Source organism: Larimichthys crocea, chromosome XIII (genome assembly GCF_000972845.2).
Source record: "Larimichthys crocea isolate SSNF chromosome XIII, L_crocea_2.0, whole genome shotgun sequence".
Classification (NCBI taxonomy): Eukaryota; Metazoa; Chordata; class Actinopteri; family Sciaenidae; genus Larimichthys; species Larimichthys crocea.
Window position 1 is genome coordinate 46267298 of NC_040023.1, and position 26961 is coordinate 46294258.

The 26961-nt window shown below is 41.0% G+C and overlaps 1 protein-coding gene across 2 annotated transcripts in view; it reads right to left on the minus strand.

The window, feature by feature from the left end:
• adgrb2 (adhesion G protein-coupled receptor B2) overlaps positions 1–26670 on the minus strand; it is a 202037-nt gene extending 175367 nt beyond the window's left edge. The window contains exon 1 of one of the 2 annotated variants that reach the window (XM_027286127.1): positions 25807–26670. The gene's annotated coding sequence lies outside the window, so the exon portion shown is untranslated. The remainder of the gene's footprint in view (positions 1–25806) is intronic. The other variant, XM_027286128.1, reaches the window with a different exon arrangement.
• Between the last annotated feature and the right edge of the window lie 291 nt (positions 26671–26961).

The following is a 26961-nucleotide window of genomic DNA, read 5'->3' on the forward strand; positions in this document are numbered from 1 at the left end:
TGTATTTTTATGTTAATTCCTTTTCAGGTGAATAGAAAGCCACACAGACTACCAAATCTCATTATGCTGGGCTGTCATAGACTCTTTCTGTCTCCTCTCTTCCAGATGGGTTGGTTTCATCCTCCCCTTTTCTCTCTCCATCTCTGTTTTTGTATCTCTTGCTCCTCACTCTCCCTGGCTCCCTCCCTCCATATCCAATTTCTGGCTTTAAATAACTTGTTTCTGCATGGATGGACTGAAATCATATCCAGGTTGACACATCGCAGATTTGTCTCCCGGAATTAATTTCCATGACAGAACATAGAATGCTTTAATGAGTTTTTATTGCATATTGATCACACATTGATACCACCGGCAAAGCATTTGGTATACATTATGCAGCGAGTGGTCCTTTATGACAGCTGCTGTCTGCGTGGAGGTTTGCTATAGAGCTACTAGAGCATGCTATCTGGAGCCTGGATATTAATTTGGCTAAATTGAATTGCATAGCACAAGATAGGCTCTGGCATGTTAGTCTATAATGGGTACAGGCAGCTGAAACTCAGTATTCAGGATAAAGCTACAAGCTGAGGATTCAAGTTCCAATGGTGCTTGGAGAATTACAATAACTTTTTTTCTTTTCTTTCCCCATTTGCTAGACAGTGTTGATCAAGGGTGGGTTCATCATCCACTATTTTTGTGACCTTATTCTATATTTCTGCTTGAAAAGTTTTGATAAGGAAAAATTGATAATTCTAACGCATTCAGCAGCTTTGTCAGGCTGTACTTTGAAAATTCTGGTTTTTGGAGTTTTCCCCATAGTTGTAGTTGTTTGATAGTTGTTTGATAGTTTTTGTTTTTTTTGTCCCCATGTGTCAGGCCTGTGATTAACCCAATGTTCACCATCTTTGGTTAGCATGCTCACATGCTACAGTTGAGGCTGATGGGAATATCGTCAACTGGTTTTGGACAAACTGAAATGTCAACCTGATAATGCTGGATGCTAGATGACAAGTTAAGGGATCACCATTCACAACAAGTGAACTTTGGCTACACAGTTAAGATAATTGGGATTCAAGGAAAACACAATTATGATTCCTTAACTGTGCAACTTGGATATGTGTACCGAATTTCATGAGAATCCATCCAATAAACGACAAGATATGTCTCTAAATGTCAGCCCTAGGGTGGCTTTCAAGAAACTTTCAAGTAGTGACTCAGTAGTCTTAAGTCAGTCAGCTTTAAATAGTTTCGGTCCAGACTGACAGATGGTTGGCCCAGCCAAGATCACCATCCCTTCAGCCATGCTACTAGCATTGTGCTTGTAATGATAACAGATGTCATAGGTAACATTTCTTTTTATACTACTGCACCATCTTTGGTAAACTTGGCACTCAATATGAAACATGCTGGTCCTTGTGATAGCACAAGAAGAAGTCAGAGTGCAGAATGAAAAGGATGAACAGATGTAAAAAGTATGACCGCTGGCTCCACACTTAGGACTTACAACACTTTTCACCCCCAGGCGGTGAGGACCCTCCAAGAGGAGAGGGATTAGTTAGAAGGGGGATTAAAGGCACATCCCTCACTTCAGAAGCTAATCAAACATGTACCCTCTCATCTCTCTCATCCCTCCATCCTCTCTCTTACTTTGTTTATTCAATCAGGACAAGCTGTTAACTGACATCTACTGACATTGGATGAAAGCGCCTCAATTGGTTTGTGCCCACTTGCATACTAACTAGAACGGTACCACCTTATTACCACCAAAGCTAACTCTCCCAGCTTTAAAGATAAACAAATATGGGTACGGTGGTGGTGTAGCGAAGTTGCACAAGCAAGGACAATGGAGTATTAGAGCAATGCACTAAAATGCAATTAACAGTAAAGGAATCTGCTTATCTGTGAGCCTGTTAATCTGTGTGCTGTGCGCTAAAAGTGTACTGCATTTTGCAAAGATTTTCCTCTGCAAACCCGCAGTAAACTTTAAACACATTGGTGTTGACACAAAGCAAACAAGGAGGTTCAAAAGTGATACAAAGGATGTGAACATGATATATTACAGAAAGCCTCTGCAGCACAAAGCTCTTTTCAATTCACTGCTGTTTGTGTAAAGGCGTTCCCTCACTAAATAGGAGCTGTCTTACTGTACATTAGTTATGTATGTTTAAAGACCAACCAAGAACAATTCATTAGTTAACAATTAGCAATAAACAGGAGTGTAAATTAGAAGAAACGCACCTCAGTGGAGATTTGAGAGAACACACTGAGGTGGAACTGTGTTTGTTGACTTTCTTGTCTTGAATAAAGAAAGAAAGCATTGCCTGGCCTAGATAGTCTTCTCAAAGCAGAACGCCCTAACACAGAGTTACACTTGGTTATGTTTTACTCTGGAGCAAATTTAGGTTAAACTGGTCTGTGATGTAAAACTTACATGACCAGTACACCACAAATTTAGCTCAGTAGATCAGAACAGATCTAATGCACACTCCGTGGTCTGAATATGTGCTTTTACCTTCAGGGAGAAGGTTTAGCATGTCCAAGATTTGGATGAAAACAGGCATCACATCCTTTGTCCTATGCAGCATCCAACTGCATAACAAGCTCTGATACATGGTACAAATCTGGCACTTGTGAATTTGTACTTGATGTCTTTATAAATTTCCCAAATTATCCTTTTTTTTTGATGTCATTGTGATTTTTGTATGTTTACAGTATGTCTACCACGTGTGATTGTTGGTGTTTGTTTAAAGAAGATTCCCATCACTGCAATAAATTAATTCATTAATTGAGTCAAGTATCAATGTAGTTGCACAAGGGTGCATTACCTTTAAACATCCACACTGTTAAAGCTGCATTCATCAATTTTTGGCTACCAGGGTGCAGAGAAAACATCAAAACACATTGAGGCAAGGACAAATACTAATCCAATGTTTAGTTTACAATGTTGATATGCTAACACGCCATTTAATATATTTTTTGCTGCACTCAATGAAGCTGCTCTGACTCATTTATACAGTAAATACAGGCTGAAATGGCTGGGTGATAATACTGTGATTTACTGTAGTCTAAGTAACCTCTTTCCTATTACACTAATCCTGATAACTCAGTATGATAAAAAAAAAATAATACTCTGAGCTAATACTGGTTATTTAACTAATGCAGATTTGTGGCTTGGCCAATGATCCATCCTTCAAAAATAGAATTACTCAAACACTATTTGTACTCAAAATTACAATGGCTGCTTTGCTTATTGAACCTAAAATAGATTCATTTATGTAATGGAGGGCATAAATGGTCCATACATCCTGGTGATAAGCCCGCCCTCATCACTGAGCTATTACACACTCATCTTACAAGCTGAACAGGACACAGTATACTAGTATCTGGGTTCAAGCATGTGTGTCATGAGGCTTAGAGCACACGGATTGCAGTGAGAATCACTGACATTTAACTCCTGTCTCATGAACAAAGGTAATTGGATCATATAAAAAAAAAAAAAAAAAAATCCCCTGAAAGAGTGGCTGAAATATTGTTTGAGTGTGAAGGCTAATGGTTCTGAATGGAAGAGATGCTGATATGTTCTGCATGGTAAATATCCATCTCTCCATTACCATATTCTCATCCCATTCACATGTGGCTGGTCAATGCAATTCAATAGGGCAATGAAGATGGAGAATGCGTCTTCAGCGCCACACTGAAACAGGACAATATATCAATGTGAGCTACTGGAGAGTTTTTCATGTGTAACCACTGAGGAATATTCTACAGTATATTCAGAGCAGGGACCTTTTATAGACAGAATGCATACCATAAAGAGCTTGAAGTGTACCCCTGATTTAAAATAAGAGCTCAGCTGAATCGGGTTCGACATAAAAATGCAGCTATTTAGCTGTCAAAATCAGCAAACAGCTTCAGCCTGGTTAGCCACTCAAGCAGCTTATTTTCACCCCAAAACAGGAGCGGATTCATATTTGGGCCAACAACGACAATTGTGCTAATCAAATATGAAAGAAACATTAATAGAAGTAGTTTAACCTCCTATGAATGCCATCAGGGGGCAGTATGACAGAATTTATATATATATTTCTGCCCCTACCATTAAACCTATGACTGTGATCTGCTATTTTGGCACCATGATGAGGTGGTATTATTAGTGCCATGATATTAAGTCGTCTCATTTTAGGGAGGCGGGCGCGACTGACAGCTCTGAAACAAGCGTTTGACACTAAAACCGTCACTAATACTAATTCCTCTGGTGCTCGTAAAAACATTAATCTTTAATAATGACACAAAGGCCTACTGTTGAGGTGCAGGGGGGTGGGTTTACTTGACAGCCTCTCACTCACAAAAGTCGCAATTTTCAATTCGGTCTGCATAAAGAAAATAATCAGATAAAAAGACAGGGTATTTGACACATACGTAAAGGACTATCTGTGCTGCTGGTGTGTGTGCGCGTGCATGGTCATGCATATATGGATATCCATTGAGGGTGTCTTTTTTTCTCATCATAAAATGCATTATGCTCTAAAACAAGGAAAAAAATATATTCAACACAAGCTGAAAGAAAACAAAAAAACTACCAGTAATTGAGGTCACGGGTGGCTAGCACCCACACACTTATAATTAAACACAAAATCCCAAAATGGATTTGCAGTGTCTACTTGTGTCTCTGCATGTGCCTGTGTGTGAACATTTGGCTAAAGATATTTCTCACAGTGCAATTTACCGGTCCAGCGAGACATTTCCATTTCAACTGAACAAGAGATTTAAAGAGAGAGCTTCAAACTGCAGTGAAATGAGTCAGAAGGGGGGATTAGGAAGGGGTTATAAGCCTGTTGTAGGAGTTAGGGCCTTTTTAGCTGAAGATCAGACAGAAGGCAGTACTACAGCCAAATCAGACGCTGTGTTCTTCCCACACTCTGATTCTCCTTATCATGTGTGCAGTACAGTGACTGCTGCGCATACCCTTGACTCTCCGCGTAGAGAGGGAAAAATGTACTCTAATTGTTGAGCAGCAACCCGCATGCGGATGTAAATTGGAGTCGAATGGTGATTGTTGCGCAAACACGGACAAAACTCTTGTTGACAAAGTGAAAGGTATAATTTCGACTCAACAAAACACAAATCACAAGAACAAAACCCTGTGGACTGCGTCGACGTGTTGTGTATGTACACACGAATGCCGCTCATTAACCCAGTGGAGACATGTGTCTATTGTCATTGTTGTCAGTGTTTAGTCATGTTTAAACCTCTGTGTAGAATATCTATGAGGGAAACATAATGAATCTGTCTTGTTCCCCCATTAGCTCACACAAGTAAGATCCAGTTGGTTGCTTTTCCTACATAAACATGTGTAAACATGTGCTTCCATGCGTGGATTCCCACATGAAAACATGCATAAATGCATCTGGCATCTCCCGCTTGAGTTTGGTAAATGAGATGATGTGACAGATGAAAGCAGGGCACGTTATGGCCCTCCCTGGCCAAACACTGCATGTCTTCAGGTCTAAAACCGGATGACTTAAGTACCCACTGTGGGATTGGCCTTTTCCCTCCAATTAGGCTTAGTTATTTTAGACATCTGCCAAAAAGAGCAGCACATATTTCACACCGTGTAAGAGCTTGCCTGGTTGCCAAGATGATTTGCTTGCGGAATGTCTGGGTTTATGATGGCTATAAAGAATTAAAGTCAGCCAAAAGAGTCAAGGCCGCATCACAAAGTGGACACCTAGACTGGTTGAGACACACTAACTATTATGAATTTGGTCCTAGATTATAATCAGAGATCATTTCATTCCCTGTGATAACAAGGTGAAACAGTCAGGAGATAACCGTATTTAGCACGGGGTAATCTGTCACTTTAACTTAGATGTGGGGACAGTTTAAAGATATTCACCTTTGCCCTTTGAGATGGACAAGCTAACAATTTGAGAAGGGTTATAATCATGGCTGTGCAAATGACAGGAACATGACGGTGCAGTTCCTATTGAGATGCGCATGCATATGATGGAACATCCTGCCAGGAAGGAGACAGGCATAGTGATGACAGATCATTCCACTTAAACAGCACACACACACACACACACACACACACACACACACACACACACACACACACACACACACACACACACACACACATGCTGATACAGACAAGCACACAGGTAAACACACACGCACTCACACACACCTTTAAAAAGCGTATAGAGATGAGATTTGGCTGTCAGCCAGCGGAAGATATTACAGCTATAATTCATTACTCACTGGCCTGGGCTGATCCCGGATTTTACTGGTGGGAATGAATAGTAAAAAAAATAAATAAATAAATTGTGAGTTTTATATAGAAAAGAGAGAATAGTAAAAAGATATGATAAATAATAAGGAAACAGATTGGAAACTAAAAGACACAAGACAATCCGGTATAAACTAGTCTCCAAATGTAATGCAATGATGGAAATACACACTAACATAATCAAGAAAAAAGATAGTGTTTAAAACGATTTACAAGGTGAATAAAAACAGGAAACTGAGACTGATGAATGTAAAAACAAAGAAACCAAAAAACATCCTGAAACTAATTCCCCTCTCATCTTTCTCTGCCTCCTCTGTCCTCTATTCACGGGGCAAGTGCTGGGTTAGTGCTTTTTAAATTAGCTCAGGAAGAGATTGTGAGACTTGTTTTTTTTGCCCCAGTTTTCTTTTATTTGAGATGAATCCCACTATTAGCCAACAATGGAGAGGGTCCCATTCTCCTTGAAAGACACACATACACCCACCTAAATATAGACAACATAAATACAGAAACATTTCTGTTTCTTGGGTATTCGAACAGTCAAAAAAAGTTACAGTAGCCTGATGGGTAACTAATGTATACCTTCATGAGCCTTTAATTAAAATTAGGATTATGCTCTCATTGAACGCTGTTCAACTCTAATAGTTTACAGTTTTCTTTTTAATGACTCTGATGTTAGAATGAATTCCTACTGATAGGCTTAGGATAGCAGCTACTAATGCAAAGAGCACATTCTTCTAACTGTAATCCAAACCCACTCTTACTCCAATTACTTGTAAGCAGGGTTTATAGACACCACAGACACCAGGAACTACAAATTATACATTGTTCACACATGGTTGTCCTTTATTGCCAAAGTATTATTACTATGCGTTTCTTGACAGACACGGATCTTTAAGAGTTAGTAGCCATATGTGTATCTCATTAAATTGACATTTTCTGCTTTCAGGGGGCCAATTACCCAGATGAATTACGAGGAGGAACCGAAAAGAAAAAAAAGAAAAAAGGAGTGTCATTTACTGACAAAAAGGATCCATCACAACAATTTTGATTATAACCATAACTGACATTTATGAAAGGAAAGAGAGTAACAATCTGTTCCTGCGAATAAAGCCTACAAATCCGTTTAATGTGTGTTTTAAACTCGTAACACATATGAGAGGGTGTCAGCATTCTGATCAAGCACAGGCGATGTCAGCCTATCAGGGGTCGGCCTTGATTGGGTTTATATTTCACTCATGTCATTAGGTCCCTCAGAGGAAACTTAGAGGAATATAAGTCATAAGGGAATATATAGGGAGGATGAGTGCCAATATAGATAAAAACCATAGAAAGGATGAGTGGGATAGAAAAAATAATCTCTTCACCACCACGCCTCCAGAACTGGAGTACATTTAAGGGCTTCTCATAAATACGCGATGATTGAATCCACAAAGCCACCACTGATTCACGAGGGGAAAAAAAAAAAAAAAAAAAAAGTAAAGTCAGAGAACATGTCAGGAGGAGGCAGGTGGGGGAGGTTTCGTGAGAGAAGAGAAATAGACATTAGCATGGTTATCTGGACAATGGCTTCCTTGTGAAGTGAATGGTTCTAATAATTCACCTCCTCTGTCTGATGTACAGCCCTGTCACATAGCCTGCCCCTTTATTGACCTCACCTGTCAGGCTCCAGATATGTTCTATGAGGGAATTATAATATGGATGTTGTTTAACACTATTAACCAGACAAAAGCATAAAAGTGGATATTAGTGGGCTCATTTTTTCATACTAATGTGTTAGGTTATACTGTAGGTTACCTGACTTAAGTTTGCTCTTGGAGTGAAGTGGATGTTTCAACCATTTATTTTTAGCTTTTTCAAATATGTGTGCATAACCTTTAACTATAGTATTTCAACTGTTAATCCACTACTTTAAGCTTGTTAACTATTTAAACTATTTTTTTTATATATATTATTTTTTGGCCTTTTGCCTTTATTGATAGGACAGCTTAAGATCAACAGGGGAGAGAAATGGGGAATGATATGCGGGAAAGGGTCACACAAGTTGGGATTCAAACCTGGGCCTCCGCAGCGAGCCTTCGCACATGGGGCGGCTGCTCCACCGAGCAAGCTAAACACCGCCCCTTAAACTAATTATTTGTTACTTTTAGTGAAGTCATTCAAGCTTTTCATACATTTCTTTTCAACTGTTAAATAGACTGCTTGCTCTTACTTTTAGCTATCTATTTCAACTTCCTGCTAAGTAGTGTAGTTTCCATGCACTCTCAACAGCTACTGTTAATGTTTAACAACTGATTTTGATTGTTTGGCAACTTACTAGTTACTGTAAATGGGCTCTAATGAATATCAGCAATGTGTAATCACCTCTTTATTTTTCTCCTCAAACAAATATGTGTATATTTTTAATCAAATATTATTTTATATTGTTGTTGAGTTAATTAGCTGGGTATTTCATGTACCCCTGGCACCTGCAGAATTAGTCTACCCTGAGGAGCAAGTTCCCTGTTTGGGAAATGTTGATCTAATTAATGGATGTGTATGGGAGCAATTAACCAGGTGTGTGTGTGTGTGTGTGTGTGTGTGTGTGTGTGTGTGTGTGTGTCTAAAAAATAACAGATAGATACTTTATTGTTCTCCAGTAAAAAAAAAAATTCTCAGCTTCCACATGAAGAGATGTTTGAAAATGAGACATACTGTAGGAATTCTAACGAGAGTTTCAAAACCACACACACACAGTGAAAAACAGGCAGCTTGTAACCATAGCAGCACATCTCTGAAATGAAAATATGAACCATGAAAAAAAAAAAAAAAAGATATGCCAGGTAAGACACACAAAAAAAGAAAAACACATATCTAATATAAGCAACCTTCAGAGGGGGAACACATCTTTTAAGTGAGTGCACTGCAGCGTGGGATGAGATCTAGGAGGGGAATGACACAGGTAAGAGTGATGGGAATGGACAGCTATGCACAGAGGTATGTCTGTGAAGACAGAATACATGGAGAGCCATTAGATGTTGATAAAAGAGCAAAAACAAAAGCAGCAAACATCCCCATATACAGTATGCTCACACCATGTTGGCCTGCTGGCTGAGTCATGAATAAATGGCTGAGGCGTGTGTGTATATATGTGTATGTGTTCAGACTACTGTGATGGGACCCACTGTACTAATGAAATACTGTGTCTCCTCACTTTTTCCCTAAACTAAAAGGACCTGAGCCAGCACAAAGACATCAAAACAGAGCTGAAGAAAGCAGGCGGCAAGATGGTAGAAAACAAAGAAGTCTGAACACGCATACGGTAGACTGACCCCCACCGCTCCCAGAAAAAAAACAGAATCATTGTGTATAGCTCATACTCTGCACCCAGATAATGATCAACCTTCCTTCACAGCGAGAGAGGAAGATAAAATCATCTATCGGAGTGAAAAAATACTAAATGAACAGAGCAGAGGAAAAAAAGTAAGCTCTGACAGAAGATGCAAATAAATTGTGCACCATACACCAGTGTTTTGGGGGAAAGAGGGAAAACTGAAGTGACAACACAGATAGCAAAGAACAGAGAAGCGAGAATAGACGGTTTCGAGAAATATAAGAATCTGACGGGCAAAACTGGTAGAGGCAAACATTGAAAAATGGCTGACGTGTTGCTGATTGTTTGCGGGTGTTACAAAACGTCTCAATCTGTTCCCTTATTGGCCCATGAGGTGTTAATAGGGGACATGAAGAGAAGGTGAGATGGAGGAGTTAAATCGCATTGCGAGTGAGTCCGGTAAGCTTGGTTTGACTGCTACTAAAGCGTGCTACTCTGATGGATCTGCTACCACCTTATTGCGGTGCTGCATGGCAAAGCCCCCTCACTGATCTTACTCCCCCTCGTGCTAATCTATCTATCTCACACAGACAAGACAGACCCAGAGGATGTATCTCCTTCCAATCATCCTATCATGCCTAGCCGCAGTCAGAAATGAGGGGAAAGAATAGAAAAAAGTGTGAGAGGGAGAAATAGGTATCGATTTGATCAGATATACTGCTGCGAGCCGGTTTGGCTGTGCACAGCAGCTTAACACCCTGGAATAGAATAAGAGAAGGAGAGAGTTGGTGTGGGTGGAGTGTTTTTAAGACAATAAGAGCGATGATGAGGGGAAGCAGCATTTGTGGCTGTTGCAAACAGATGTTATGGAAATGGAACACGTTTAAGTAATCTGCTTGTGTACACTGTAAGGACATTTACTCCAGCAATGTTCTGCTGCTTAATACTTTAGCATGAAATCATTTCTCAGCCACTTCATTTATTTATCAGCTACAGTTACTTGGTACCCTGCAGGTTAAGATTTCACATTAAAATGATGAATTAAACCGGCCAAGAGTATATAAAAGTTTTTAAAACTACAACATTAAAATTCTGCTTACACAGTAATTCATTAGTTATAATACTCCACTCATATATAATGATGTGATTTACTGTGACAGCCACTCTGCTGCATAAACAACACTTTAAAGTTTTGACCTGCAAATATATTACTGATAGAGATTATGTGCTAATAAATTTAGCATATGAGAAATATATTTATTATCTTGGACGTATAACACAAGATATGGACTTTTACTTGTAATGGAGCATTTGTAATTTCACATTGCTGGCCCGTGTAGTTCCTGGTCCTGTTGGGCACTACCAGTTTTGATGGCATCTTGAGACTTCTTGATTTTTCACAATCTCATTTCATTATTGTCCGTCTGTATTGTCCTCATCAAAATTGAGAATGTATTTCTTTGAAGGAAAATGTGGGATTTGGGGCAATTGACTTGACAACTCTCATTCAGTTCACACACTGATTGCATTTGCTGTCATGCAAGGTGCAAACTGCTCATCAGTTTTAGGAGCTAACCATTCATACGCATTCACACACAGATGACGAGGCCTTTGGGAGCAATTGGGGGTTCAGTGCCTTGCCCAAGGACACTTCAACCACCGATCATCTGATTAGTGGACGACCCGCTATACCTCCTGAGGGGGTAAGTAACATGAGAGAGGCCAACTATTCAGCCATCAATACTTGTCTGATTTGGATAAAATAGCAAATATGGTTTGCTGCAGTTTTCAGTTTGGATAATCTGGAAATTATCTTAAAATCTGTCTGACGGATCATGTTCTTTGATCCATCTGACTTCACTTCACTCACGTTGATGAGTTCTTAGATATCAGCAATTGACCCTGTGAATATAATGTCCCGGTAGAAATAATAACATAAAACTATTATTATCCTCTAATTATCCCAAAGGATCTGATACTTCTCGTCTGTGTGTGTGACCGAGTCGGTGTGCGTGTTTGTGTGTGTTAGAGCTGTCTCCCTCTGGCAATGTGACAGCCATATGACTGGTAGTAATTGCCTGCTCCACTCAAATCAGCGAGGGGTTAATAATGCCGGTAGCCTCGTATTCCTGCCGTCACCTTCTGCTGTCCAGCTTTGACAGTGGCTCTTACTCAGGCTGGCCTTCAACACATACAGTACACCCACAACTATACATGCAGACACACACACACACACATACATACACCCACGTTGTTAAATTTAATCCTGTAACTGTGTGAGGCAGTGTAGATACGGGATATGGATGAGAAAGAAGCCATCCTATCACTGCAACGCCAGGTGCTTCCATACACACTCACGCAGGCAAATCCACAGTGAGAACCACACACTGAAACACACACACCCTTACACAATGACTCATGTGGTCAGACCTCCACTCTCATTCACTCAATAGGCATTTACAGCCATTTAACCTTGCCTTTTAGGGAGAAGAAAGACAACACGCTGAGTAGAGGACTGGTAAAGCGTAGTCAGTCTTTAGCAGATTCTACAGTGTCCACAGCATGCATACATTAGCAGGACGTGTCTGTACAGGTTTAGCACTTATAGGTTAATATTCCATTAATAGTGATTCATATTTAGTGTATTTCCTGTATCAGTTAAAAGCCTGGGATGCGTTAATGGCAGTGCTAAGCAGTCATAATGACCTTTGGATATATATTTAGTAGAGCTTCCATTAGCTACGTTCTCATCATAGATTAAGCTCTATAGGATTTAAACCACAGTCATATCAGGGTTTAAAACACCATCAGCTACTATGAATTACTGGTAATCATACTGGCCGTCAAATCTATTGAGGAAGTATAACATAAGTCAGTTGGAGAGGATGTATGGTATGGTATAATGGCTTTAGAGAACAGACTGTGATATTAATTTACAAATGATGTAAAATAAGTATTCATTTTGAGAAAGGCGAGATATTTAATGACCATTTATTGTGAATATTCCCTACAGATGAACACTTTTGTTGAGAAATCAAGCCAATAACCGCTTATTTCCTAATTATAGGAACTCTGGCCGTGTTGTGAATGTTCTGAATTTATTTTGCAAGATGTGCAAGTTTAACAAATCATCATTAGGTAAATGAGATCAGATCCTACGTGGGACATTTATAACAAATGGCGTTCTACCTGGATACTTTGATGTTTAACACGCTGGTTTATAAGTGAGTTCTGCTCTACTTCCAAAAAGATACGTCCATGCAGAAACCATCTCCATTAAGAGACCCACTAGCCTTACTCCCAAGCGATTGCGCGTGATTGGCAGCATCTAATTACATTCTGAGGCGGTCTATTCCTTTAAGGTACTAGGGTGCTATTCCACGAAGAGCACTGTTCTGAATCTCCTGGGTCTCTGGCGTGCTAGTTTTAGGATCACCGGCTAAATTGGGTCCGGGAGAAAGGTGCTGATGGTGTGGTGAGAGGAGATTGGGCTGCTATGATACTGGAACCGCGAGGGGAATTAAAACGCTGTCAGGCTGCAAGCAACGAAACCTATCTAAGCATCACCAGGGATTTTCTTCTTCACTAGAGCACATATAGAGAAAGTTATGAGGTATTAATGGCTGATTTTAATGTTCAGGTGTAGTGACTGGGCTGCAAGTGTACTAAAGAGCTCCACATGTATCTAAGAGGAAACTGTCTTTGAGATTATGCTAAATGGGCTATATCTATATATAATAAGGCTTAAATGTCTCACACCTTTCAGCTGTATTTGTGCCAGCTGCTCTATTAAGAAAATGTTTCATAATAAAAGCACTTTATACGCAGAATAGCTCCTTTCCCTTTTATATTATTATAGAATATTATTCTCATTTTATCACTAGTATACATGTAAGAGCATTTGAATGTTGTAATTTGTCAATGTGGAACCAATTTTAGACTTTATATGCTTCCTAATAGATTTCTAATCTATTACTGCATCATATCATCTACTGTAAGTATAATCATATGTTTTTTGAGTGATACTAAATGTAAACGTGATGAAGGAAACATAAGATGGAAAAAACCAAAAGGTAAAAGTGTGTCAAAATTGTATAGTTACGTTCCACTTCTGCAAATGGTTCAACTGGGCCACACTGGCCCGTATGTTTGTTCAGTCCTCTCCATTTCTCCAGCTGAAATGCACCCTCCATCACTTTCTTTTCAACACCTCCATGACACATCCATGCACTTCTTTCATTGCTGTCACACACCGTTGTTCATGTTCATTTGACTCAGTTTGAAGACACGCTGAAATTCTTTGCACGGATTCTGGTTTTGTCACATTCCCGGAGTCAGTTTGTGACAGTATCATGTTCAAGATCAAGATATGCTTCTTTTTTTTTTTTTCACAATGCATCTCGCGACTCATCGAGTCATCTCTTTCACTTTTCTTTACATTGTAAAGAAGCCAACAGGAAGAAAGGCATAGCAACAGAGAGACCCTCTAGAGAAAAATATAGCTCAGGAAATATATTTGGATGAGGGCATATGCTGAGCTGTAATTGTAATATAATAAGATTTCATGTGTCAAAGTGTGTGTATGTAGTATGTGTGCAGTTGTCACAGCTGAGTGGGAAGCATGGCAATGTATGTGTGTGTGTGTGTGTGTGTGTGTGTGTGTGTGTGTGTGTGACTGGCTCAGGAGAAAAGTTCTTCTTCAACAGACAAAGAATAGAATAGATGCAGGTAACGTGTGTAGCTATGTCCCTGCATAGTTACGGGGATGGAGATGTTATCTGTTCGGTATGAAAAGAGTTTTTTTTTGTGAGAAGATGTGACGTTAAATATGCCATGCTATGACACTAGAGATAATGAAGAATGCGCATGTAGCATCTGGACAACTGATAGCCACTGAGGATTACACACAGGTGTCAAAGAAAACCTAGGTGCAACGTTGATAAAGATTAAGAAGAGTTATATATGAAATTAAATAATCAGAAGAAAAGCCTGAATTATAGTTATTTGACAAGAGACTTAATACCATAAGCCATGTTTCTGGGTTAGTTTCTTAAATGGATAAAACCGAATGCCACCCCTCCACACATGGAAACCTTTTAATTCTAATTGTGCCATCTGGTGTTTAAAAAGATGTTTTATAATCCTGCATCCAAGCTTCACAGCAGATAATACATTAAAAAAACAGCAGGGCTGGGACAATCACCCTGTGCTTTTCTGAATGCCAGAAAACTCTTTGGACGTATGAGGTTTGAACACTACCCCGAGGCAACTCATTATGATGTGAATAAGGAAACGTCGACTGATTACCAACTTCAATTGTACTGAGTGGTCATGTCAGCTTTCAATGAGGACTTACAAAATTTAGCCAAGCAGTATGTCACAAAGCTTTAGCTTTACACTCAGCCAACTAACCATTCAATTTGGTCTTTTACAGATTACTGCAAAGCAAACCACCTCCGTGTCAGCAGAGCACACTCGTGGGAGAGGTTTGAACACAGACCAGATACGATGAAACAAATCAGAGCTCCAGCACTCATCTGTTGTACTCTTACTGTCTATAACCCACATGACCCATTAGTGAGGATGTTGTTATGGCTTAGTTTCTCTGTTTGAGTGGTTTGTGAGAACACTCACGTCCTTTGAAATCACAGGAAATTCTGCCTTCTGCAACATGTTATGACATCTCACAGAAACAGATGCACGTTTGATTCATACTCCACCTACACATATGATCATTGCTTATGCTCTGTGCTACCTGCACATTTTAATGTATTATGATGATGCTTTACATCCTCACATTTTTGACTTTATCCAGCATCATAAGCTGTAGCCCTGAAACAAAATGTGGCTTTTGTAGTTCACACTGAGATGACTTCTACATACCCTTCTAAATGCACGGATGGTACAAATAAAATATTGAAATTTAAACATGAAATTCCACTTACAGTCACACATTGACAACAAAGAAGATACATAGTGCAAATAAGACAGCTTTAGAAATGTTGGTAGGCATATATATTTAACTCGAGCAATGCCAGGCTTTCTGTTTTCTCCTGCCTCTGATCCAAGCTAAGAGAGACTAGAAGAGGTTAGCCTAACTCCAGCTTTGCATCAAAACGCAAGTATATTTAAATTGCTGAGCTCCTCCTTTAACCTCCTGTCACGCTTTTTTCATGAAAAACTACAGTGCACGCATCCTTTGTATGTGCATCTTCCTGCCACGATTCGCAAATGGCATGTAGACAATACACATGAATCATATTGATGATGAGCAAGCGTGGCCCAAGTATGTGGCGATGCTGGTACACAGTGCGTGGGCGAGCAAGGTATTACTTCACAGGAGCCCGGTGCCCTCTCACTCCAAGTTTAATTACATGGCTGGCCTCTGCAAAGCCACCTGTCTAATTGCTATGAAGTTAGTGGGAGGGCCACGTGATGACACAGCCTCTGGTCACGATGGTTAGTAAGAAGACAGTAAATTGCACAACACATCTATGGAGCGACCATGGTTTGGCTCCAAAAGACCTATTTTCTCTGTGGTATTGCACGAAAATCTGAGTCATGTTATTAACTGCAGTAACTCATTGTTAGACCTTTAAAACTGCATGGCTGAACATGATTTGCTTTGCAGAGGTTGTTTTCAACCTTATTGTTTACTACACATTTGCTCAGTTTCCCATGAGATGGGGAATTGTTGACATTGGAACCACAATGGCATCACTCGGCCATGTGGGGGCCGAGAGATGCCATTGTAAAAAGTAAAGTAAAAATGTAATTCTTTTAAAGTTTTAAAGACCGTACTTCCAAGGATGATTTCCATAAAACTTACTTGCTGCAAGTGTATTTGATTCAGAAAATCACTATGGAACCTGTGTAACCAATGGTTTTGAACAATGGACCTATTATTACTAAGGCCTGTTATTAAAGGCACCCAAAAGCAAATCCACATTAAGCCGATAAGGGCACCACAATGCCTAAATAAATAAATTCTCCGTAAAATGGCATTGTATTCAGGACACATAATCCCATGGTTTATGAGCAGGGTGGAATAGGAGCAGTTATTCCCTGCTCAAATCATTCTGTATTCACTCCCTTCCCAGCTGTTGTTGGTTTAATATTTGCGGCTCCCCGCTCTCTCTCTACTCATGCTGGGTGAAAACCTGCTCCAGTCCCATCCATGGCATATGCGGTGAATGCTGCCCATCAGTTGTGTTATACAGCACAAAGCAAAAGTTAAAAGGTGGTATTAAAGCATACAAAGGATGTAAAAAATGCAAACAGAGGCACGCAGGTCCAGATTTGCTGCAGATGGCAAAAACTTTGTAAAAAAAAAAATTGTAAACGCACAAATGAAAATGTTTTAACAACTTTCAACAGTACAATTCTGGAGTTACCCCAAGCTTTAAAGGTCTGTAAAACTCCACTTGATGAATGCACAGAGACAGCATGAAAAGATGACGGTCCAAAGGGAAATAAGAGAAACAACCAAAGCTCTTTGTAAGCTCTGAAATCAGTCAGTCTGAACTGTCACACATACACATACACACACACACACTCCACAAACACAACCACTTTGTGTTGTGAGAGCAAACATCTGTACTGCCATGTAGGGACACATACGCTTGATGTTGGTGACCAAGAGACACAGACTACAAAAGCACAAGAGCAATCAAATGCACTTAGACGGAGCAAAGAGAGACCAACCAACACCATGACTTTCAAAAAAAAAAAAAAAAACTCCACACAGAATCACAACGCTCCAATAGCAAATACTAGGCCCCTATATGAGTTGAAAATCAAAGTTATGGTGCGGTAGATGGAAGTTGTCATGTGCTATTATGAATATTTTGTACCTTATTTTGCCTCCCACGTCACGTTTGAAGTAGTTCTCAAAGACTGCTTGACTAGCTCTACCAAAGATGATGGATTTGCATGTAGTCTCAGAGGTAGTGCAGCTTTATTATTCGTTATTCAGGGGGCAAATAATGCAAATTTTTCTATGTTTGACAGTCAAATGGGGACGATAGTTCAGTAGATGTTGACATCTTTCAAATATACCCAGCTTCCAAATCCTAAGCTAAAAATCTCTATAAGAAATATCCAAGCTTGAATGCAAAGCCATTTGGAAGACTCTCATGTTAGATTTAAGTAAAATCTGTAACTTTCTCTTGAGCTAACATGACCAAACGTCTTTTTACTGTAAAGATATTTCGTAACTATTAATCTCCTATATCAATTTTAGGTTGGGGATTTTGCTGTTAGAAGGAGGTGAGCTTACCAGACCATTATAACCCGCTGTTCATCCCTGGGCGAAAGTAGCAGCTGGAGGACACATTAACTGCATCCAGGTTTTTACAAGGAAGAAGAATGCATTGAATAAAAAAAAACTTTCTGGTTCTGCTCAGCTGATTTTGTCCATCTCGAGTCTGGCAATGTTAACACAGTCTAATGATAAACTGGGGGAGTGCTTCGAACAGGATGTTGCTGCATGCAGCTGCATTGTTTTTAATTACTGGCCTCCTCAAGTTTCCTTCTCTCTGTAAATGAGGCAGTTTAACAGTACACTTCATTAACGCATGCAGACCTTTAGCCACTGTAGAGAGACACATTTGCATTCAATTTTCTGTGCGCAGTCTAAAGCTATTACAGTAGAACCTCTGAACATCTCGCCACTTATTTGGCCACTTTATGTTCTGGATGTTCATGATGCCTTTGGAGTGCTAACAAATACATGGACTCCTACGGAAACACAAGTAATTATCATTCTAGGATTTCACCATGTACAGGAAACATGATAATACAGTATATACCACTGGAATGCGGCTAGTAGTCTCCATGGCAACTCTGAACTGTCAAATGTACACACCTGCCACACCGTGATTCCTACCCAGCATGCCTCAAGGCCGTATTTCCACCTGTCCACTTTGTTTTCTCCGAAAGCACACAAGCTGCAGCTTTGACAAGCCACTGAAGCTCGGGAGGTTCTTCACACACACACACACACAAACACGCGCACACACATCTCAAGCGTGGATAATCTCGCATGCATCAACACACACACATGTAGCACACATTCACACAGAACTAATGAAACATGAAAACAGAAAACAGCATGTTTCCCCTGAAAGCCTGGCAGATTTTTTTTTCCTTTTTGTCTTAATCTTTATTCAAACAGGCAAGCTGAGCATATTCAAAGAACACATTTTATTTACAGCAACAGCCTGAGGAGTTGTAGAAGCCCTTATGCAAGACGATGTCTAACTTACTTTTTTATGGACCAAAGACAAGTGTAAAGATGTCAGGAGTTGGGGGCCTTTGTGTACTTTACTCAGAAAAGTATTGGAGAACATAAAGATAACTACAAAAATCAAGACATGCTGTGTGGTAGGAGGCATTTGAGGAACAAGTGATACATACATTATTTTATAAGATTATTTTTTTGGCCTTTTATGCCTTTATTGATAGTACAGCTAAAGATAGACAGGAAGCAGAGAGACACGCAGTAAATTAGCCGTCCGATGCGGGATTCGAACCGGGGCCAGCTGCAGCGAGGACTATAGCCTCCACACACGGGGCGGCCGCTTAACCGCCCAAGATACATACATTATTTACACATAAACAATTCAATGCACAGTATTGACCAAATAAATGAATGTAAACCTCCTTTCAATGCCCTTTCTTTCAAAATAAAACCAGCCAATTTTGTGATATTTCCTATTTCCTATTCTTTCCTATTTAAAGTCTTTGGATGCACAAGACATTGTATTTACCAAGCATGCATTTGCAACGATGGACACACACATGTGCACACATCAGAACCCATTAGATCACGCCACAAAGGAGTCCAGGCTCCCTCCATCTGCTTAGGCAGAGCAGAGCACTGCACTTGTTGGCCTGCAAACAGGAAGCGTCCTCCTCTATAAGGAGCCGTAATAGAGGCCGATGGGTGTCAAAGCAGAGCACTCTGCTGATGATGAGGCCAAAGTGCTAAGGCAGATGAGTCTGCACCCCCTGAATGCTGAGTTAAGCAGCAGAACAGCCCTGTGTGCTTGTGCATGAGCTGCAAAGGATAGCAACTGTATTCATGCGTATGTGTTTTCTGTGGAAGTGGGGACTCTCATGTCTTATTACATAAGAGGAGTAAGCAAAAAGAGAGAAAAACATGTTCTACAGTGTGTGTGCGTGGTAAATTTTATGGCAAGGACAAAAATAGAGAGACAAGGGTTGGGTACGGAGATGAAAAGGTAAGACTCAGAAAGAGCAAACTCAGAAAAGCAATCATGAAAACACGTTAGATTTGGCGATGCTAGCAGCCCCTCCTGTACTGCACTATAAACTAGCAGCTTTAGATGCTCTGAATCAATACAATCTGCCAGCTATTGCTCTTTCTCCATCCCCAAGGGCTATACATTATGAAAAAAAAAACATTACATAAAAAGCAAATATTACTGCTGGGATGCAGTCAGTCACCAAACAAGAGCGAACGCACACAAACACATAGATTGCACCTTAAACTGCACAGTCATTGCCCAGCAAAAACATCTCTGCACAAAGAGAGTTATTAACGCCCAAACTCATTGAATTAACTGTTCTCTATGGTTGTATTGTGGCAGTTTCTTATCCCTCATGCGATCAATATTAATTAGAGATGTGAATTATCCCTGCAATTCAAGGCAATTCATTTGTTTTGTCCCACCCGATCCTCCTGCAACCCTGCAACCTATCTATTCCCAAGGAGGCCCATCTTTTCACTTTTCTTGCCAAAAGGCTTAATTAATTGTAGAGACTAAGTCTATAGGGCCGGAGGTTTTTGTTTCCTGTTGATTTTCCTTTAGCCTTAGCCTCGCCCAAGCCCAGTCATGCTCACAGAGCGCCCCAAACCAAAATGGCACTCACTGCAAATATTGACACAGTCACCCGAGGCCACGCCAAATGAATGCCGCCCTAGTGACAGAGGCATCTGTGGCTCCAAATGGAGCATGGCAGGGCATATGAAGTAGGAGGGTACGATATATGATGGTGAGGTGAGGTGAGGTGAGGGGGAAAGTGGAAATGGAAATGGATCCCTGAAAAAAATCTTTCACCTCTGGTCCTTTTAACCTTTTTTTTATTCCTACAAAGCATTTTTTCCTTCTCTCTGACCCACAATTGACCCCAAAACTTCTCATATGTTATGATAATATTATTTTCTGTCCTGTCTCCTTGGCCGTCTCTCCCTTGCTAAGCAGTGGCTGGTGATGGCTGATGTGCAGGGAGCTGACAGCAGAGTTTCAAGATCTGACGATGAAACGACTTAAGTCTTGTTGTCAGTGAGTGTTACTTGAACAGACTCACCCAACCACAGTGATAGAAAAAGATAGCCATACTCAGCGTAATATAATACACACAACACGGGCATTGCCAGTGGAGTGTACTCATGGATAATCTTGACAGTTTCACTGTAAACAAAAGTCATACGGGAAAAAACAGAAGGATGAATGAATGGCTGAAGTGAAGAGAACAGAAGGAAGAGAGGGGGGGGAGAGGAGAAGAGAGCAGGAAGCTTGTTAGGGAAAGGCCAACGAAGGGGAGGAAGTGTGTGTTTCTGTGTGTAAGGTGGGGTGAGGGAGAGGAGGGTGTCAGAGGAACAATGGTCCAGCCAGAGTGCAGTGATCCAGGCAAGCCCAAGCTGTTGCCTGGCCTTTTCTCCATATGCACTACTTAAACAGTATGCATGTGGGCACACATACACATACACAAACAAACAGAAACAATTGGACTTGCGACTGTCACTTTACGTACTGTATTTTTTTCTCCACCGCTGTCTCTGTGTGTGTTAATGTATGCTCTTGCACATTTTCCCATCAGAATTGCTTGAGTGAAAGCGAAATGTGAAATAGAGAGACATAGGTGAGAGGGAGGTTGTGTGTGTGTGTGTGTGTGTGTGTGTGTGTGTCTGCGTGCGTATGAGAGGGAATGAGAAAAATTTACCATTGGCAGCATTAGTGCATGACATGTGGGCGGATATTGAAGATGTTATTAGTATCACATTTACAGGCCTTATAAAACTGCCACCGAGCTGGGTGGTTTCCATACATCTTCAGCCGATATGTGTCACACTGTCATTTGTGTTGCATTCCTAGCAGCTGCTCAGATGATCATTCAATGATAGCGCAGTCATTACGTACAGTCTCATTTCTCTGTCCTGTTTAACCTTCCTGCTGTGCTTCGGTCAAAACTGACCGATTTCATAACTCAATTCCGTGATAAATGTGTTTTTTATTTTCATTTTTTTTCATCTGATTGCATTCGAGGTTTACAGACATCAGTCACACTCACGATGAAAAATCTTTTGGCCATCATTAATTTTACAACCCTGATTATTATGTTTATATTACACTTTCAAGCTTAAAGCTTTTATGACCACTTACAACCAACTCATCAATGTATGCAACAGTTCCTTCTTTCTCATGTATCCCACTCCTCCACTCATGGGACACAAAAGCAACAACTAATTTCTCCTGAAGAAACAAAACACTATATTCAACATGACACCTTATTACACTGATCAGCTCTTCTGCTGTAGCTTAGGGGCAATGTATAAGGCTCCTCAATCTAGCCAACACGTCATATTGTTGTGCAACAATAAGCAGGCATCTGACTGTAATCGCGAATAAGGGAGCTGATCTAATTTTAAATCCTGGCCTTGATGAAAATGAGAAAAAAATCCAGCCTGGTATCTCAAGGAGCTCTCCTCATAAGGAGGTAGAAGGAGATCTCTGGAGATGTCTTGGGACGCTGGCCTAGGCCAGATTGGCAAGTGAAGGCAAGGAGAGTTTTGCTTCTGGAACAACTCTACCCAAAATAAAAGAAAATATAGACAGAAAGATGCCAACTCTGCATCCTAAGAGATGTGCAAAGCAGCATTAGGCATCGCATGCAACATGTTCTTTTGTGAGGTGCACCCTGTCACCACTGTTAAATCTAACCATAGAGCTGAAATGCCTATTCAATGAGATAAATGTGTATCGTTTACAGAATGAATAATCATGTGAGTTTTGTCACAATATTAAACACATTACACAATATACTGTCACGGTCGCAATGTTTTTCTTGTGTGTCACAATTGTTAAAAAATTACAAAAACAACACTCTGGATAAACCACTTGACGCACAATGTGATTTTGTCTAGAAATACCTTCCAATGAAGCCTGTTTGAATCCTGGAAAAACATGACCGCTGTCCAGGGTGCTGAATCTGGGGCCGTTCATAGATTGTCTGCACGCAGGAGCAGATCTTGTTGTTCCATATCTTGGTCGCTGGGTTTTGGAGGCACCAACGCCAATCTCCCTCCAGTGCAGCCAGCCTCGTTAGGAGGGTTATTTAAGAAGTTCAGTGCTTTTCTCTGTGGACAGTTTAGTTATCTTTTTTTTTCCTGCTACATTCTGGGAGTACATTTACAGGTTCTGTTCTTGACTTGAGCAAAGAAGGAAAGTATTTGGTGAGTCAAAAATTTTAGATGTGATGTGTTCTCTGCACTGCACAGGTCCAGTTAAGCAATGGTCCTTTAAAAAAAAAAAAAAAAAAAAAAAAAAAAAAAAAAAAAAAACATGAAATCTAGCCAAATATAATCTGAAACCAAGTAAACACGTTTGGTGTCACGACATAAATTAAACGTGTTTATGGTTTAAAAAAAATAAAATTATTAATATGTGTCTTATATGTTTGAAAACAGTGATACAAGGAATTTTCTACAGGAACACAAAGGCTAGACATATGTAGACACTGTTTTTCATAGGTGAACTTGTATAGCAAGTTATGACACCACTGAATCATTCCTGCAACCTCATATGGCCAAAAAAAAAAAAATTTATCTTAAAGCTATATATATTATATATATATATATATATATAATATATATATATATATATATATATATATATATATATTATATTGCAGCATAAAGGACCATGTTCATTTGTCACTGATTCTTGCTCTGAACATGTACAGACCCTCTGAATGAATACTGCATACCAGGTGACACTGTAATTGACTGAGAGACTTTCCCACAGCTTTACTTAGCCAGTGCCCAGGCCACCTTTTGTCCTCTAACCAGCCTGGTAAGAAAGAAAAAAAAAAAAAAAGGAGCCTTCTCTCACATTCAGCTCATCTCTGCTAAAAGGGGACACGGCCCTGTCGGCTCCATTAGTTCCGACAGGAGCCCCGAGAAATAAAACAAACGAGGTTATTCACTGCATTTAAAAAAAAAAAAAGAAAGAAAGAAAGAGGGGATGTTATGGTTATTCACTGCTCACATTCAGGGTGGAGAGCACAGAGAAGTCAGCACAATATTTCTCTTAATACCGTTCTGCGTAGTTTTTCTTTATGATTCTCTTGTCTTACAAATCCATCCATTACTGAACTCCCCTCTCAGAGTGTGAGTAATACTACAGGCTGACCTGTTAATCCAAATTCCAAATGGAGCCAAGAACCAGTGAGGGACAGCCACTGCTCATGAATCAGTGTCCCTGTTAAATAGCCTCCACACCAGTTCACCCACAGGCTGCTGTAGCACACCTCGCCTCGACTCAGCTGTGGAATAAGTAGAATTCTGTAGGAAATTGTTCGACATGCCACAGATGACTACTTGGGGAATAAACTAATCGAGGTCGCTGCTGCCATGTGCATTACATTCCATTCTTTAAAGGGGATTTGATAGTAGCGGTGGGAGTTTGTTTTGAGGTGCGTGCGGAGGGAGAGAGCGCACACACGGTGCATGCTCAACAGATGGGTAGAAAAGAGAGATGGGGAAAGGAGACAGAGGATGCTCGGAGGCTTCTTTGCACTCCCGTTGTCGTGTCCCGGTTGTCATTCCCGTTCAGCGTCACCGGAGCCACCTGCTCGCTACCAGGAAAGGAGGAAGAGGGGGGGGGGCAAGGCCAGCGTCTGGAGAACCGTTCTCTCGGACTCCATAAAACACCCCCACATACTTCTCATTTTGCTGAAAATAACACGGAATGAACGGGGAAGGAACAAGAAGCGGCACTGCGGCAGACGCACGCCACAGTCAAGAGGCGCCCACGAAATAAACTGGACCTCAGTGCGTGATCAGGTAGCTTTCAAAGGGGCTTTCTGTTGCATGGTGAGATGCCAGTACGGATGTAAGTTAAGCAGCCCCCCCCCCCCTTCTTCTTTCAAGCCCCCCTAGTGCACGCTCACTGGCGTCTTTGGTACATCCTGGCTCTTTAGCATTCAACGAGAGAAAGCACCGACTCACCCAGGCGCACAGTGCGCACGGGGGTTGGGGTGGTGGTGGTGGTAGGGTGGGTGACATCGCATCAGCCCTCTAACCTAACGCTATACGTGAACCAGGCCACGAAGGAGACATCCTCGTGCCAAGAATCATCATTTGAAGCCATTAGAGGCACTGTTCAAGAAAGCTTCGGTGCGGCTGGAAGAGCTTTGATTTATGAATGCAATGCTAAACTCAAAATGGCATCAGTGGAAAACCCCCATAAGAGAAGAGAGAACACCAGCATTGTGCGTGTGTGTGTGTGTGTGTGTGTGTGTGTGTGTGTGTGTGTGTGTGTGTGTGTGTGTTTGGGGGGGAAGAGAGAGGGGCTTAACGGCGGTCGTGAGCATGTGAATTAACTGCGAAAAGCGACAGCATGGAAGGTGGAAATAAAAGTGTCTGAGGCAGGCTATGTGCGCAAAATGTGCGTTGAATGTGTGCGTGAGTGTGTGTGTGTGTGCGTGTGTGTGTCAGTGTGTGTGTGTGTTTCTTTTTGGCCACTGCGCAAAGTTACAGGTCTGCCAGCGGCTTTAGAGGCAATCATACAGCTCTCTGTGTCTCCCACTGAGGGATTCAGCATTCAGGAGGCTCCTGCTGTCCACCTGTGCTCAACTAATGGGCTGTAATTCAACGGCTCAGATGGTTTTGGGGATTTTTCTGTGACCGGTACTTCCGTTAAGGTCCACAGATCTTGCATCCCCCGCGACTGACCGCCGATATATACTTCAGTCTTGTGAAACTGGCGAAAATGGAAGGTCCAGTTTCTCTGTGAAACTGAGACTGTATGCGTCATTAAAACTGGACCACACTTATACACTGTGATCTCTGCACAATGATGCCCAAATGAATTAAAGCAAGACTGCGAAGCATATCTGGAGTAGATGGCGCAAAGAAACAATTCAACGGCTCTTCACGGATGTGTTGAGTTAAACTGATAAAACACATTACCTGATCGCTGTCAGCAGTAGTTATTTGATGCGACGGCTATTCCCCGATCGGTTCCGTGGATACAAATTAAGTTTCCCATCCATGGCACGTCTCAGATGGAGAGGGGAGACTATCATTCATTCACCCTCGCTGCTGCGCGGAATCTTCTTCCCACAAATGTTCTCTGCGAGGCATTCCACTTCTGCGCCTCCGAAACGGAGCAAAAAATAATAAGTGTAAAAAATAAATAAATTAAAACAAGGAAGAATCGTTAAGGACATGAAATCACAAAGTAGCCATAGATCAAACGGGAGAAACAGAACAGAAGAATAAATAAAAAAATAAATTAAAAAAAAAAAGGCAATTGAGGGGGGAGAAAAAAAATGAAAAGAAGAAGGGTCGTCGCTTTTGTAGATGTCCAGTTTTGTACCAAAAATAAATCCACGTCAGATAATCTCCATGGTTTTGCGCATATGGGCACGCTGTATATTCCAATGCAATGAGAGGAGGCGCTCACAGGCAGCAGCGCCGCAGCAGCAGGAGCAGAGTGGGGTAGCGGGGTTTTTTTCTACTGATACCCGGTACTCCAAGTCCAAGGAAGCTCTTCATTTGAAGCAGATATTGAAACAGAGAGCGAGAGAGCGAGGGGGAGGAGAGAACAATATATATAGATAGATATATAAAAAACAATTCTTACTCCGTTTACTGCCCCTAATCTCTTCGTGAAATGTGTCTGTGGCTGTCGCCTGCTCTGGCATTTGGGATAGGTATCCACAGGCAGCGACTCACAGTCGGGCATCTGGCTCCCCTGCAGTCGCTTCTCAAGCGGAGGGAGGACAGAGATGCGCGCCCTCGCTGCCCTCCGCCGGGGATCCGTCAGGCGCGTTCACAACTTCCTCCCTCCCGCAGCCCCGCTCCTCCTACACCCACTACCATCGCCCGTAGTGACGTCAGCACGCGCAGTTTCCAAATACAGCAAGTGCACATGCACAGAGATCATTGAGACTCGCATTGTATTTTTTATTTTTTTAAGAAAGATTGCACTTTAGCAGCTCATTTACACATCTTTAAACGAGTGTGACTGAAAATAACATAATATCTCAGTGATAATAGTTCATTTATTTTTGTTTATTTGCTCACAGAAGTCCTTGTCAGCTCTTCTGCTCCTCTGCCAAA